The following is a 16,565-nucleotide window of genomic DNA, read 5'->3' on the forward strand; positions in this document are numbered from 1 at the left end:
ATCAGGGTGACGGTAGATGTGCTATCGATTTTTTGCATTAATAAACTGACTCCGGTTTAACAAAGGATCATCAGAATGTCTGGTTCACGAATCAAAGGATGTTTAAGCAATAACAACCAGGAGAGGCTCTGTCCAGAGTATGTGTCAAGGCCCTAAGAGATGCAGCAGTAAGGGGCTTCTACCTTTGCACAAACATTTAGCCCTGGGACATTATGCACAGATGGGTCATAAGCACTATGTCAGAGACTGCTGAGAAAATTCACATCTTGGGAATGAATGACTGGGGTGCAAACTCACTCCTGAGGATGCAAAGGTTTCCTCAAATTTAGGGAAAAAATAAAACCAGAAACAGTACTTGAAAAACTGCTTATGTAATGAAGAAGCTGAGGAGAAGTGAGGGGAGAGAGGAGCGGGGAAAGAGGAGGAGTGGGTAGCTGCACCTATTTGTTGAGCACCTGCTAAGTACCAAGCATGAGTATAAATAGTTTTCTTGGGGGGGGGGACTTAAGATGGTGGAAGAGTAGTGGGCCCCTTTTTCAGCCAGTCCCCTGAGTTGAGTTGGATAGGTACCAGACCAGCCTGAACATCCATGGAATCAGCCTGAGATGCAGGAAGATACATCTGGATCTCTACAAATGAACATCTCCAGCGCTGAGTATTGAGGTACCAAGCGGGGAGCCGTGGAACCGCGCACAGATATCAGAAGATAAACGGAAGGGGGAGGGAGCTGCCGCGTTCCGGCGCCAGGAAGCGGTAGCCACCTGCACGGGGCGGAGCGGGCGGACTCGCGGACCGGTACCCACGAGAGAGCAGGCTGAGACCATGAGACGGGGAATGCACGCCACCAGACTGAAACGGAGCTCTGGTGTGCTCACTGGAACCAGACTGAGACTGGGAGTGCACAGGGGCGGCTGGCAGCTGGTGGTGTTGGAAAAACAAAGGACAGAGACATGCCGGCCCTGGAAGTGAGGGCTGGGACGCCGGGTGTGGGGCGCACATCCCAGGACGCTGCAAGGTTGAGCAGCACCAACAGAAACAGAGTTAAAGTGGACAGAACATCAGTGGAGAACGGTCCGCAATCCCTCTGTTCTGAGACGGAGGTTGAGATTTGGCCACTGCTGCTCTGACTCTCAGAAGAGGCATATCAAACCACCAGGGAAAGCTGCCAGAGAACAAAAGCCTGGAAATACCGGCTCACAGTGTGCCCACCCCCATCCCCTCTCGCAGAGAACAGACTCTACCCAAACAGGGTTGCCTGAGTATCATCGTGGCAGGCCCCTCCCCCAGAAGGCAAGCTGAAAAATCAAGAAGCCCACATCCCTAAGATCCCTATAAAACAAGGGCGCACTGCCTGGGTCCCAGTCAATAATTTGGGCTGTGGACAACCCCGCAACCTCTCCTCATCAGAATGACGAGAAGGAGAAATCCCACCCAGCAAAGAGAAGACAATGAGTCTATGGCCTCTGCCACAGAACTAGTGGATATGGATATAACCAAATTATCAGAAATGGAATTCAGAGTAACAATGGTCAAGATGATGTGTAGACTTGAAAAAAGTATTAATGAAAATGTTAATGAGAATATAGAATCTCTAAGGGCGGAAATGAGAGCGAATCTGGCAGAAATTAAAAATTCTATGAGGCAAATGCAGTCAAAACTAGAGGCTCTGATGGCCAGGGTGAATGAGGCAGAAGAACGTATCAGTGATTGGAGGATGGGTTAGTAGAAGAGAAAGCAAAAATAGAATCTGGACTTAAAAAAATCCACGCACAAGAATGTAGGTTACAGGAGATTACTGACTCAATGAAATGTTCCAATGTCAGAATCATCGGCATCTGCAAGGGGGTAAAGAAACACAGAGGTCTAAAAGAGATATTTGAACAAATTGTAGCTGAAAACTTCCCTAATCTAGCAAGGGAAACAAACATTCACGTCCAAGAGGCAGAGAGGACCCCTCCCAAGCTCAACCATGACAAACCTACGCCACGTCGTGTCATAGTGCAATGAAACTCTGGAACAGCAGAAATCACACTTTTGCTTGTGAAGCAGCAACTTCAAAATTCTTATCCATGTTTCTCTCCATGCAGAGACCAGAGAACTGTCTCTACTCATCAGTTCCTCAGGGACAGGAAGCAATGTGGTGTCATGAGGACACCAAGCAAACTTTAGGATCAGACCCGCAGGGTTAATTTGCCCACTCTGCTACTTCTTCTCTGTGCAAACTTCACCTCTTTGAGTCTGTTCCTTCATTTACGTATAAATGTCACCCATTTCAGAGCTCCAATTTAAATCCTCCATAGAACCTAATTTTTGGCACCTTCTGCATAGCCATAATTAATGAAGAACAAGTTCAAAACAGCAAATGCTGAGCATATGGGTATTCCAGAGACATATCAACATCATTATCAGGAAAAATGAGATGTCACTCAGTGTGTGCATAGCAGTTTTTAGATCCAGCCCAAATGAAAATTAATATCCCTCCCTTTGGTGCAATATGGACCACAAATATCATACAACTTGCCCTAATAGCAACATTATAGGTGACTTGGTATACAATAAAAAATATAAAATTGGAAATAAGTATATGTTCTTTCTGTATTTCTGGTACATGGACAATCCCATGTGCCTGGATTGGTGCCAGAAGCAAAGACATGGACTAAAGAATTTTACCAATTTGTCCATTTTTCTTTTCTTCAGATAAATTTTAATTTCCAGCACTATATTTTAAATTAATAGATTCGCTAAAAGATTTGTCAAAACTGGATAACCAGCCAGATCAGGGTTTCAACATACAGCCTCTATGTCCTCACTGTGAAAAAGAAGCCTGTTCCCCACCGTCTTTCAGAATGTTCCTGTCCTGAACACTTAGGTCCTAATGGAAAGGAAATTACTTTATTCACAGCTTCCTATTTGCCAAGCACACCACAAATACTCTATCATTTCCCCCTCTTTATATCCAGATTTTATAGGTGCGGAACCTGAAGTTCATTCAGATGAGTAACTGACCCAAGGTCATAAGAGAAAAGGAAAAACTGTCATATGTGAGATGATAGGCCTTTGAGAATTGAATGAGTCCCTCATGGGAAGTCCCAGGCACCCACGACATGGAGTGGCAAGATAGAGGCACAACTTGTGATTAAGAAGTCTTACTTGGAGATCCTTAAATGATCACAAGTTTCTCCTTCTCTTATCAAAGTGTCTGTGTCTGCCCAGTGTATCAGAGTTTCTGATTCACCTGGTGCTGGAGGAGTGAGATGATGGTCAAACAGGAGTCACCAGCAGGGGAAAAGGTTAAGCACAAGCTTTCTGAACCTCACAGATAAAATCAGCAAGGAGAGCAAGAAGGGATCCTGTACCTTGTGGCCACTTTAAAAACAGCCACCAAACCAGAGAGGAGGCAACAATGCTTGTTACAAAGTAACCACAATAATAGGAACTGGAGAAGGGGACTCTCTGGACTTTGGTGTAGGCTTTTGTCTATGTGCCTGCCTGTCCCATCACATACTTACTGGACACCAGTATATACTATTAGAGTAAATAAATGCTGGATAGTCAAGTGAATAAAAAATAAGTGAAAAAAATAATGCCTAGATGAATGAAAACTCTTCTAAAGCTGTAACCAGCAAATCAGATAAGTCATGGACTTCTAGCTCAAACCAGGGAGGATCTGTAATAACGATAATGAAACTTAAACTTGAGAAACAGCCACTTGCACGGGGCTCTTCCAAGACCTCAGGAGGAGGCATGACAATGTGTTCACAAGACCTTAGGGTTTTGCAAAATTTGTAAAAATAAGAAGTTTAAACCACAATTCTTTAAAGTTTCTATCTCTGCTTTCTCTTGTGGACCAATATTAGAGTGGCCATCTGTATTTTTAGATCAGCTAAGGAAGGGCATATATTTTGTTTTGGTTTAGTGAGACATAGCTCACAGCCTCTCTCACGAACAGTTAAGTTATTGCTGTAGGAAAGTGGGAATAACTTCCAGGAATAATCTTACTGTGCTGATTCACCTGGCATCATGACAGGACTTGAGGTGAAATCATAATACAAATATGACCCAAAACTCTTGGTATCAAAAGCATGTAGGCAATGGAAGAAAAATAGGTTTAAAATGTGTGGAGTCAGGAGCTAGTCTGTGGGAACTTCTTCCAATCAACAGACATGTAAATTTGTAAGCAAATGATTTCATTCCAATTAATCCCAAAGCAAAATGAAAAAAAAATTTCTCTTGTCAGGAGATACTTGATAAAGTACTTAAATAATTATAAATGCATTTTTTATTGATGGGAATCATGCAAAATAGAATGTATCAAACCAAATCCCTGGGTTTGTAAGGTACAACTCCACAACAGTATAACAGACAACGTATAACAAACTATGCCAAGTTGCATGCTTTATGTGTCCCAATGCATCGAACTGTATCTGAACATCTCCAATATATGGGACAAAGTCTGGTGGTCCCAGACAAAAAGACACAGAAAATGGCCTCTGATACTGCAAAGATACTGAAGAAAAAAATGTTCCAACAACAAATTGCCTGCACATTTTTATCTGTATGTCAATGGGTATAATATGAGAGTTGATTACATAATTATGGATCTCAATACAATGTGGCAACAATTTTAATGTATCTCTTTGTAATTATTTATGTCTTAATTTGAGAATAATTTTATGTATTTGTATAGAATTACCCACAGAAGTATTTCAGTATATATCTGCCTAGATGTTCATAAGTAAATATATAACAGCAATGAAAGTCATTAATAAAAACTAGCAGGTAATTGACAAAATTTATACTTTCTTAGCTTTATGTGTGTGTGGTGTTTTTTAGCACTTTTAATGTTATAATTTGTATGACTTATTTTTGCATTAAAAGCAAATATCCATTTTATGTCTAATTTTGTATTTTAAGTGTTTGTTTTAAGAAAGCAAACACACATGTGCATACACATACACACAAACAAATTACATCAGCCCTGCAAAACAAAACCTAAATCCACCTCTGAGTTCAGAGGGTTGAAGCTTTTTATCAACAGTTCAGCCTTTGAATTTTTGTTTAATTCAAATTTGTTTTTCTCCTCCTGCCTTGAGTAGCAGATGATTCAGAGCTTGTTTATAGCAAAAAGCCAGGGAGTATGCTGGGAACATTGGGACTGGCCAGTAATGGAGCAGGGCATGGGGAGGGCGTGTGTTGTCCTTTTGATCCTTTTTTCATTTTCCACCTGGTCCAGGAAATCAGGGCCTGAAAACCCTCCAGATCCTCGGGGCAAACATCCTGCTGCAACTGCGTTCCAGGTTGGTCTCTTCTCCCTGCTCTGCCCCATCCTCCCCAGCACGTTTATATGCAGCATTCTCCACACACGCTGGCTCTTGTCACAGTAACAGATGATTCCCGGTAAAGGTCACTGGCCCAGGGCTATCTTTATTAGCAGCAGTTTTCTGTCCTAGCTGGTGGAATTACTCCTGAAACAGGGGAAGAAAACAGCTGCCAAAATGAGTCGAGGGGACTCTGGGTGGGTATTTACAGACCTTGTGTGCCTGCTTGTGCACACACAGGTATGACCACCATAAGTGAGACCTTCCATTTTCGCCCAGCTAGACTCATAAAAATCCTCATGGCATCACTAAGGGGAAAAAAAGGAAATAGTAAAAAAAAATAAAATGTCTCATGAAACATATATCTCAAGCAGGTATAGGTCCATGTATCATTTTCCCTATATGTTTCTGTGCTCCCCAGCAACTATGCACAACTGAAGTTATTGAAAAAGCCTCAAGGACAGACTCAAACCTGCTGAATGAATTCAATGGTAGAACTGGCTTGGCTTGATACTCAGCATATGGGAATTTCTAACTAAGTGAGCCAACAATTGCATCACACAGTGGTTGAGTCGGTAGTGGCATATGGCCACAGGATTTTTCTCTAGAAGTTAATTCAAGACAGATATATAGCCTCTCACCTGCTCTTTGCTACTGGGTCACTTCAACATGCACTCGCTTTAGCAAAATACAGCTCCTCATTGATGAATATATTGTTTGAGGATACAAGGTAGACAGAAATACAAAGGGAAACAAAATGGTACCCGTCTTCAGAGTTCACAATCCAGCATTAGAAAAAAAGACCGCTAAATAGCATGTGACATGGGAAACTGGGGAAGGAAGCAACTATGTGGGTCCTCAGTGGTACTTCAGTGAGGAAGGAGCACAGGAAGTTTCTTCATGATGAGTGAAATTCACCAGGCAGACTAGGGGGAGGGATATTTTGGGAAGAGACCATCACAACAGGAGAAAGGGCATGTGAATAAAGCACATCCATTCCAAGGTACAGTATATAAAAATTTGGCATAGGTAAAGTACAGAGTGATGCCAGAAGATGCTGCTGAGGGGTCAGGCTGAAGCTACCTCCTACAAAACCTAGTGAGGGAATCTTTAAAGTATTTCCCATGTACTCAACTCATGAGTTAGAAAGCCAAGAGTTCTTATGTTTCCTATTTTAAAAATATGAGAAAGTTAGTGCCCCCAACTTGCTGAAACTTTATTCCAGAAGTTATTTTGTGTGGTTCAACTGACAATCCCTTTCAGTTCCACCTGGCAATATTTCCTTACCAGAGCACCTCAAAGAATTGACTCCAGCTTCAGTGAAATGAGGAAATTGTAAGTGCAGGCAAGGCAATTAGAGGGCAGCCCACATGGAGTAAGGTGGGTAGGATTACTTTTTCAGACTGAGCTTCAAATTCAATGCTAGTTAATTAACTACATGGAGTTTTAGTTTCTTTCCTCTTCCAACTGTAATCTCCCCACTCGTCAAGAGAAATACAAGAAAATAAGATTTTCAGAGGAATAAAAGACACAGAGCATCCAGCACCAGGCATGTAGGCACACCTTGTGAGACCATAATTACAATTTCAACCCTCAGCCACCACTTGCCTAGGCTGAACTTAGTAATTATTCAGTATTGGAGTCACTCTGTGCTTCCTATAGCTGAGATTGCCAGCAAATCCAGGTGGGAATGTGGAGTGGGGGTACATAAAGGAAAAATATTTTTGACAAATATATTGAAACACATGTATCCTAATGAATGGTACCTCCAGGAAAATAATTGCCATGAGAGGTTACTAAAAAAAAAATACACTTAATCCAATGATGCTTGCACTGTCAAATACATTAAGTTCGTCTTCTATTTTGTTATTGAAACTTGATTGCTTCTTGAGCTACCAGAAATGAAAAATTTCCCATCCTTATCCTCTAAATCAGTCTGAAATCTAAGTGTTCAAAGTCCTGTTAGTCTTAACTGGGGGCAGTTTTGACCCCTAGGTGTTTGGCAATATCTGGAGACGTTTCTGGTCACTACAACTAGAGAGCACATGCCACTGACATCTATCGAGGCAAGTCATGCTGCTAAGCATCCTGTCACACACAGGACAATGCCCCCCCAACAGATAATGGATGAGAGAAGGCCCATGGGAATGAAGACGATAGACATACATACTCAAGGTATGAAGGAGGCAAAACTGGCAGAGTCGACCACCACAAATATGAATGACAGGGGAGAAGTAGGGAACTTCAGCCAGGCCTCCAACTTCAGTGACTAAGAACAAACTCATACAGTTCACCAAGAGAAAGAATTCAAGCAGGGGTGCAGCGGTGACCTGCAGGAAGAGAGTGGAGAGGAAAGAAAGCTGTTGAACCTTATCCGTATCTCATGACCTTTGAATCTTAGCCCAGAACCACATTTTCTAGCTCCTTGGTGCTCTTGTATACATTCAATCCAAGCTTATTCATCATGGTGAGCTAAAACAAATAAACCCCAGATCTTAATAGCATAAGATTATAAAGTGTTTTTGTTTTGGGTTTTTTTTCCCCTCATTCATGTCACAGTCCAGTGCAGAGTTGATAGGGGAGAGGAGTCTTTCTCTGCTCTATGCAGTCATTCAAAAACACATATTCCTTCCACTCAGTGGCTTTACTATCCCCTAGGCTCAAAATCTTCCAGTGAATCCAGTACATCTAGTGGAGCTGATGAATGGAAGATTCCAGTGAGGGGTCAAGTTTGGAAGGGGCAGACATCACTACTAACAGTATTCCATTGACCTAAATTCAGTAATATAGTCCTACCCAGTGCAAGAGAAAATGAGAAATGGTCTTGCTGTGACCAGGAAGAAAAGGAAAGAGATTTGAGGAACACATAGAATCTTGTGCCACACAGAGCATTACCAAAATGGAGCCCATCCTTACACTCTGCTTAGTGAACAGAACTGTTGTCCAGGCAGCCTAAGCCAGGACCCCTGAATGGCTGCCCTCCTCCAGCTGGGCCACTATGTGCATTAGTGCTATTGATTCTCCCTATTGAACGTGTGTTCAATCTGTCTCTTCCCTTCTACTCATTTCAAAAACACCTTGGGTAATTTGTGTCCTACTTGGAACATTTCAGAACCTTCTCAACTTATCTTGCTTCGTCTTCTCCATCTTCACTACAGTTTCACCATTGCACAAAGTAAAGTTTCTGAACTACAAATCTGCCTGACCATATCTTTTCCCTGCTTAAATTCCTTTAGTGAACAACCATTGCCCTTAGAATAAGCCAAACTCTTTGGTCCAACACATGGAGACTCTTCATTATCTGGATCCTATTTACTCTTCAGGCTACCCTGTCATCACTCTGCATTCCAACCGTCAAACTATCATACCTTGAATTCTCTGAGCTGACCTCATTCTTACAAGCTTTCAGACCCTTGTTCATGCCATTCCCTGGACTGGCAATGCTCTTACCAACTCTTCTATCCCAACATTTCTCACTTGGTTGTCTCTTACATATACCACTCTGCTCTGCAATCATTGTTTCAGAAGTACCTAAACCCTTCTGACAGTTTTCACCAGAAGGTACCTGTGCTGATCTCACCCACGGTGTTTACCACGCTGTAATTTACACACCCATTTCATTCCCTAGACATTGTATTCATCTGTACCCCCCGGCGCCTAACATAGCAACTGGCACATAGAATTACTCAACATATATCCAAAGAACTTAAACCACATCCATCATTAGAATGACAAATGAATTACTATAAGTTGTCATTTAAAAAAAAAAAAGGAGGGCTTCTGGCCACCTCCCATCACCTGAACAGGCCTACTGCTAGACAAAAATATCAATAACAGTAAATAATATCTTCCCAATAAGTGTCACCTAGAGTCATAAGCTGCAATTATTCATTCTATTTCTGAAATATTACTGGTGATTACAAATGTGTTTTCAAACACATTTAATTACCTTGCTACTATCTCCTTCCATTATACTCAGTTGATTAAAAACAAATAACTCTTCCTAGTTGAGTCTAATTCTTTGAATACTTGATTTCTTCCAGTTTATTGAGATATAATTGACATACAACACTGTAAATTTAAGGTGTGCAGCATGACTTGACATATGTATATATTGTAAAATGATTACCACAATAAACTTAGTATCTATCACTCCAATTACATTTCTTTTCCTTGTGATGAGACCTTTTAGGATCTACTCACTTATCAACTTTCAAATATACCATATAACATAACTACAGTGTTTATGTTGTATATTACATCCCTGATACTCATTCTCTTATAACTGTAAGTTTGTGCCTTTTGATCACCTTCACCTAACTCCCTCACCTCTGGCAACCACAATCTGACCTCTTTTTTATTAATTTTTGTATTTGAGTATAGTTTACACACAATGTTACATTAGTTTCAGGTGTACAACATAGTGATTCAACTTTTCTACACGTTATTCTGTGCTTACCACAGGTAGAGCTACCATCCATCACAACACAAAAGTATTACAATATTATTGACTATACTTTTCTACAAGTTTAGATATTTTTAATATTCCACACTTAAGTGAGATCATACAGTATTTGTATTTGACTACTTTGTATCTGAATCTTAACTTAGTGTCTTAATACATCGAGAAAAATCTCACAATGGATGTTGACTGGTCTCATGTAGACCTAGTGCTGCCCAGCAAGCCTACTACATTTTCTGTACAATTTCCCCTTCCAGTCTCCTAAAATTCCATTTCATTTCTTCCCGTTCTTTTTTTTTTATATTATGTTAGTCACCATACAGTACATCCCTAGTTTTCAATGTAAAGTTCCATGATTCGTTACTTGTGCATAATTTATTTGTCCTCAAGCGTCCAACACCTCCTTCCATGCCCATAATCTCAGCCAAAGACTTCAATGATTATTTCATTTAGATAATAGAAGGAAGCAAAATAAAACTTCCACTTGTTACCATCATGTCTCCCTGTCTGCCCACATCCATATCTTCCCTTCTCCCCTTACACAGAAAAATATTTGTGATTTTGTCTAAGATGAATTCGGCATTTCTGTTCTAGATTCGATTCCCTCCCAGGTACCTACTCAAGGAATCAATTTTTCAATTATTCATCTTCTCTGCTACAATATGGGTGTGCTCTCTCTCCTCTCTCTCTCCCTTTCTCTCTCTCTCTCCCCTCCCCATTCAATAATTCTCCTCAGTATTGAAACATTCTGATTAACATTGATCACCTTAAAAATAAACCTCTCCAGGGGCACCTGGGTGTTTCAATTGGTTAAACATCTGACTCTTGATTTTGGCTCAGGTGATGATCTCAAGGTCATGAGATAGAGCCCTGCATTGGGCTCCATGCTGGGCTTGGAGCCTGCTTGGGATTCTCTCTCTCCCTCTCTTTCTGCCCCTTCCTCCCCACCCCCACTCATGTTCCCTCTTAAAAATAAATAAATAAATAAATAAATAAATAAATAAATAAATAAATACCTCTCCATTGACTTCACAGTCTTCTGCAGTAACTAACTCATCTCTTCCTTTCTTTCGTAGCAAATTCTTCTAAGGTTTTGCTTCTTCCTCAATCTCCCTTCTTTCTTCTCCACAAAAACCCTCTTATCAAGGCTACCAGTGACCTCCACATTGCCAGGTTCATATGCCACCTCTCAGACATCATGTTACTTACTTACCTCACCTGCAACATTTAACATAGATGATCAGCCAGCTCTTCTTCAAACAGCCCCTTTTTCATCCCACAGAGTTATCGGTTCTCATTCTCTTTCACTGGCTGCTCCTTCTCAGACTCATTAGCCAGCTACTTCTTGTGTTCCAGATTTCTAAATACTAGAATGACCCAGAGCTTTGGCCTTGGGTTTCTTCTCTTTTCTAGCCACAGACACTTTAAAAAAAATAATAGCAATAAACAACCATCTACTAAGTCATACTAAGAGGGACATGAAGAAATCACTAAAGGAAATGCAATAGTATAATTAAAGTCAAGTATTTCATGTAATCTCATTAATTCAATGCCATCTACAGGCAAATGACATACACATTTAAATATCCAGCCCCAATTTCTCCCCTGAACTACAGACTCTTATTTCTAGCTGCCTACTCACCATCTCTACATCCATAGTTAAGAAATATTTTGAATAGAGTATGTCCAAGATCTAAGTCTCTATATTCCCAATCACACTTCTAGTCCATCAGTCCTACCTCAGCAAATTGAAATTTCATGCTTGCCCTCATCGAAAATCTTAGAGCCATCCTTAATTCCTTTCTTTTCCTTTCATCCCTCATCTGATCCTGCTATCTCTATTTTCAGAATAAAATAGAATCTTCCTATTCTCCCTGCCTCCAACAATATAACTCTGAGTCTGAACCATCATCAACTCTCTTTTGGGATTTTATAACAATCTCCGAACTGACCTCCCTCAGCACCCCTGTATCTCCCTTCAAATGGTCCTTTAAAAAAACAAACATGTGAGGCCACGTAACTCCTCCGCTCCAAGGCTTCCAGTGCTTCCGGTATCACTTCAAATGCAAACATTCTATCCATCTATAGTCCTGTCCCTGCAATTTCTCTGATACTTCTGCCACTCTTATCCTTGCTTACTCCTTTTAAACACACTGGCTGCCATATGATCTGTGAATACTATAACACATATCCATCCCAAGGCCTTTGCATCCAGCCCTCTGCCTGGAATGTCCTTCCTCCAGACAGGCTAAAATGTCAAGACTTCATTATCACATTATGAGAGACATTTGCCCTAACCACTGTAACCAAAATCATACTCCCTTCCTCTGTGCTGTTGGCCTGCTTTGCTTTTGCTCCTTGGCATTTCTCACAACCTGACATGATATTTATGTGTTCGCTGTCTGTATCTGCCATTAGGATATAGGATACAGTTGCTCCTTAAGAAGAGAAACCTTGTTTTACTCAGTTCAATATCTGCAGTACATAGAAGAATTCGAGCCATGCAGTAATGATCAATGAATGATCAATAATCAATTAATTACAGTAGCTAGAATGCTTATATCAAGCAGAGTTATAGATTGAATTGTGTTCTCCCAAAATTCATATGTGGGCACCCTGTACCACAGTATGACAATGTTTGGAAATGAGACCTATCAGGGGTTAGTTATGGTTGAATGAGGTCATGGGTCAGGGAAGCAGGCTGATCCTCTAGGATGTTGTCCTTGGGAGAAGAAACACTAGAAAGCCATGTGGGGACCCAAAGAGTGGGTGCCCATTTGCAGGCTAGGAAGGAAGCTCTCATCAGAAACTGAATCAGCCAGCACCTTGATCTTGGACTTCACAGCCTCTAGAACTGTGAGAAATAGATATTTGTTGTTTAAGGCACTCGGTCTGTGGTGCTTTGTTGTGGCAGGCTGAGTAGATGAATACAGGCAGCATTAGAAATGACAAATCCTAACTCCACCACTTACCAGCAGTGTGACCTAAGGCTCTCTGCACCTCTGTTTCCTCATCTGTAAAATGGGAATGAGTAATATCAGTATTTACATCAAAGTAATAGTGTAAGGACTAAATTGAATTAATGCATATGAAGTACTCAGAACAGGGCCTGGGACATACTAAGCTCTTAAGTAATGTTAGCAATTACCTTGGACTTGATTTGGTAAAAAGCTAATAAGGTTTTCAGGGCACTGCTTTTATCATCATTAAGTGATTTTTTAGTACTTTATCACTTACAAAGAAATTTTTACATTTATTATTACACTCTATTCTCACAACCACCCCGTGAATCATGAATAATCCAACACTAGAGATGAGATGGAGGCACAGAGAAGTAAGAACAAAGAAAGCATACATGCATGTGCACATGCACGCTCAGACACACTCAGACCCTGCTCTGTTGGATGACCTCCTACTCACCCTTCAAGCCCTATACCCACATTGCACCTTGAAGCCTTGCTGAAACAACCCTGTTGTGGAGTTGCCTTGACCTTCTTTCCACCCACTGTACTTGTTACCAACCATTACAAGTAGGCTTCTCCCAGTTCTCTTTGTCCCAGTGGATTCTGAGCTCTTTTCAGGCTAGTATCATGCCCCAAGTTACCTTCCTAGGTCACGACAGTTCTGTGCATGTGGCAAGAGTTCAATAATTATTTCCCTGGCATGACATACTCAGCCAGAACCCGTATTTCTCTGGCTTTAATACTAGTTGTATCAGCTGATTTGAAGAATGTCCCCTCTCAACAAAAGCTCCACTGCAAACAGGCCCTTGAGAATGTGTCATACATGCTGCCTTATTCCTACTTCATTCCCCTGGATGCCCTTAGTGCTGTCTGTTGACAAGACATCTGCTCTGCTGCATCTCATAGGAAAACACTGATATCTCCTCTGTCTCTCCCTGTCTCCCAGAATTCCCTCCATGCGTCTTGCTCTGCCCTGTCATCTGAAGCCCATCTCCCTTGTGCCCCCCTCCAATTTAGGAGATACCAGTACAATTACCAGAAACTCCAAGGCCTTGCTGGCCAGTGAGAAAAACTCTCATAATTTTACTTAGAGGCTCCTCTCCCTGTAACTGAGCTCTGAGTCCATAGCCCTGGGCAATAAGGCAAGTCTAAGTACAGACAGCAAGCATTTACTCATCGGCCACTGCATCCTACAACAAAATCATCACCAAAAGCCAAGCCTGTGAGCCTGGTCTTCAGTGTCCCTGAGTGTTCTTGTAGACGCCTGACCTGCTTTGACTCTACCATCTCTCCCTGATACATCTTAAAATGTGAGCCAACCTGAGACTCAAGATGGTGTCAGCCTGCCTGGACTACAAAGGGAGTAACTAGCAAGGAGTAAATGGAACCATAACCTATTTAATCAATAGCCCATGACTTTTCCATTTCCACTTGCCATGGTGCCTTTTTCCTTGGAGTTAGGTGCCCAAAGGCATGAAGCATAAATAATGAGTTTAGTGCTCCTTACTTTAGGTACATCTATGCTGATAAACTGAAAATTTCTTGATCCCAGTTCTTAACTCTGGCACCCAGATGCCCTGGTAGAGAGAAATTATTAGTCTTGACTGTTTTCCATACTGTTCTCGCTCAGCAAGGAAAAAAAGATACCACAAGAAGAAAGTAGTTTTGATATATCTCTGTTAGAGAATCAAAAGAAGAAATACTTGCCCTTTTGATCACATGACTAGAAGGTTTAGGGGGCAGTTTGAGAAATTAGTACACCATTGTCTGCCCTGTTGATGGTCCCACAAACCTATTTCCTATCCCCAACTTCCCAAAATATTTAAAAGAGAAATCCACAGTAGGAGAGGAATTTAGCGAGAAGAGATGCTCACGTATTAAGGCCTATGGTAGTACAGCCATCAGTCTACCATGGCTTGTGTGCTAAACTGCAAAATGGCTTCAATTCTTCACCTCCCTCTGAGTCCACACCCCTTTTGTAATGTGGTATAATTGTGTGCAATGTGGTTTATTTCCCCTCCCCTTGAATCTGACCTAGTCTTGGGTCTTGATCTGGCCAACAGAATATAGTGGAAGTGACCGAGCACTAGTGCTGAGCACAGGTCTTAACAGTCTTTAAGTTCTGTTCATTCACTTGGAATCCTGCNNNACAAACACAAAGTAGTTTGCTGCAAAGTAAGGTACCTAGAGAAATAAGGTGATTTGGTTAAAGTTTGCTATAGCCATTAAGTAACAGAATCAAAGGAGAATCAAACTCCCTAATTCTCTAGATTCTAATGGTAATGCTTTTCCCAATATACATTTTCCCTAACCCCGTCCTCCCCAAGGAATTAGTTTTGTCAATCATAATGGAAACAAAACAGTTATGTCCACTGGTAAAGAGAAGGGGCCTTAATCTGACCAAGGTTTGTCATATAATTTGATTTAACTGCTACAATTCTTGGAATAGTAAGCACTTTAAGTCCTCAGGGCTCACAATTCTGGGCTTCTGACCCGAAGGCTTCTAAGTGGAAGCAATTAGGATTCTTTGCCAGACATTTTTTTCCAGCTTTATTGAGAGATCATTGACATATAACACTGTGTAAGTATGGGGTATACAACTGTGTTGATTTAATACACTTATATTACAAAATGATTACCACTATAACATTGGCTAATACCTCCGTCATGTTACATGATAACCATTTCTTTTTTTGTGGCGAGAACATTTAAGATCTAGTCCTATGGCAACTTTCAAGTATATAATACAATATTATTAACTAAAATCACCATGTTGTACAATACACTATCCCCAGAATTTATTCATCTTACAAATGGAAAGTTGTATCCATTGACTAACATCTCCCCTCTTCCCCCACCTCCTAGGCCCTGGTATCCTCCACTGTAGTCTGTTTCTATGAATTTGGGTTTTGTTTTGTTTTGTTTTTAGATTCCATATATAAGTGGTACCGTATGGTATTTGTCTTTCTCTGTCTAGCTTACTTCACTTAGCATAATGTCCTCAAAATCCATCCATGCTGTCACAAATCAGGACTTCCTTCTTTCTCGTGGCTGAATACTATTCCATCTTATATATACAGCACATCTTCATTCCTTTATCACTCCTTTATCAATTATGCATTGTTAGACACTTCAGTTGTTTTCACATCTTGGCTAGTGTTAATAATGCTGCAATGAACATGGGGTGCAGACATCTCTTCAAGATCCTAATTTCCTTTAAATATATACCCAGAAGTGGAATTGCTGGATCATAAATTTTAAGAAGCTTCCATACTGTTTTCCATAGTGCCTGCACAAATTTACATTCCCACAACAGTGCACAAGGTTTCCCTTTTCTCCACATTCTTGCCAACAGTTATCTCTTGTTTTAATGGTAGCTATTTTAACATGTACGAAGTGATATCTCATAGTGGTTGATTTGCATTTTTCCTGATGGTTTCTGATGTTGAGCATCTTTTCAGGTACCTGCTGGCTATTTGTATGTCTTCTTTGGAAAAAAACGCCTCTTTAGTTCCTCTGCCCATCTTTCAATTGGATTGCTTTTTGTTGTTGTTATTTAGTTGTATGAGTTCTCTGCATATTTTAGGTGTTAACTCTTTATCAGAGATATGATTTGCAAATATCTTCTCCCATTCCATAGGTTACTTTCTCATTTTGCTAATTGTTTCTTTTAATCACTCCTATTCGATATAGTATCAGAAGTCAAAGCCAGAATAATCAGGTAAAAAATAAATAAATAAAAGGCACTAAATTATGAAAGGAAAAAATGAAATTGCCTTTGTTTGAAGATGACATGATCTTACAGAGAGAAAATCCTAAGAA

Source organism: Ursus maritimus, unplaced genomic scaffold, assembly GCF_017311325.1.
Source record: "Ursus maritimus isolate PB19 unplaced genomic scaffold, ASM1731132v1 scaffold_20, whole genome shotgun sequence".
NCBI lineage: Eukaryota > Metazoa > Chordata > Mammalia > Carnivora > Ursidae > Ursus > Ursus maritimus.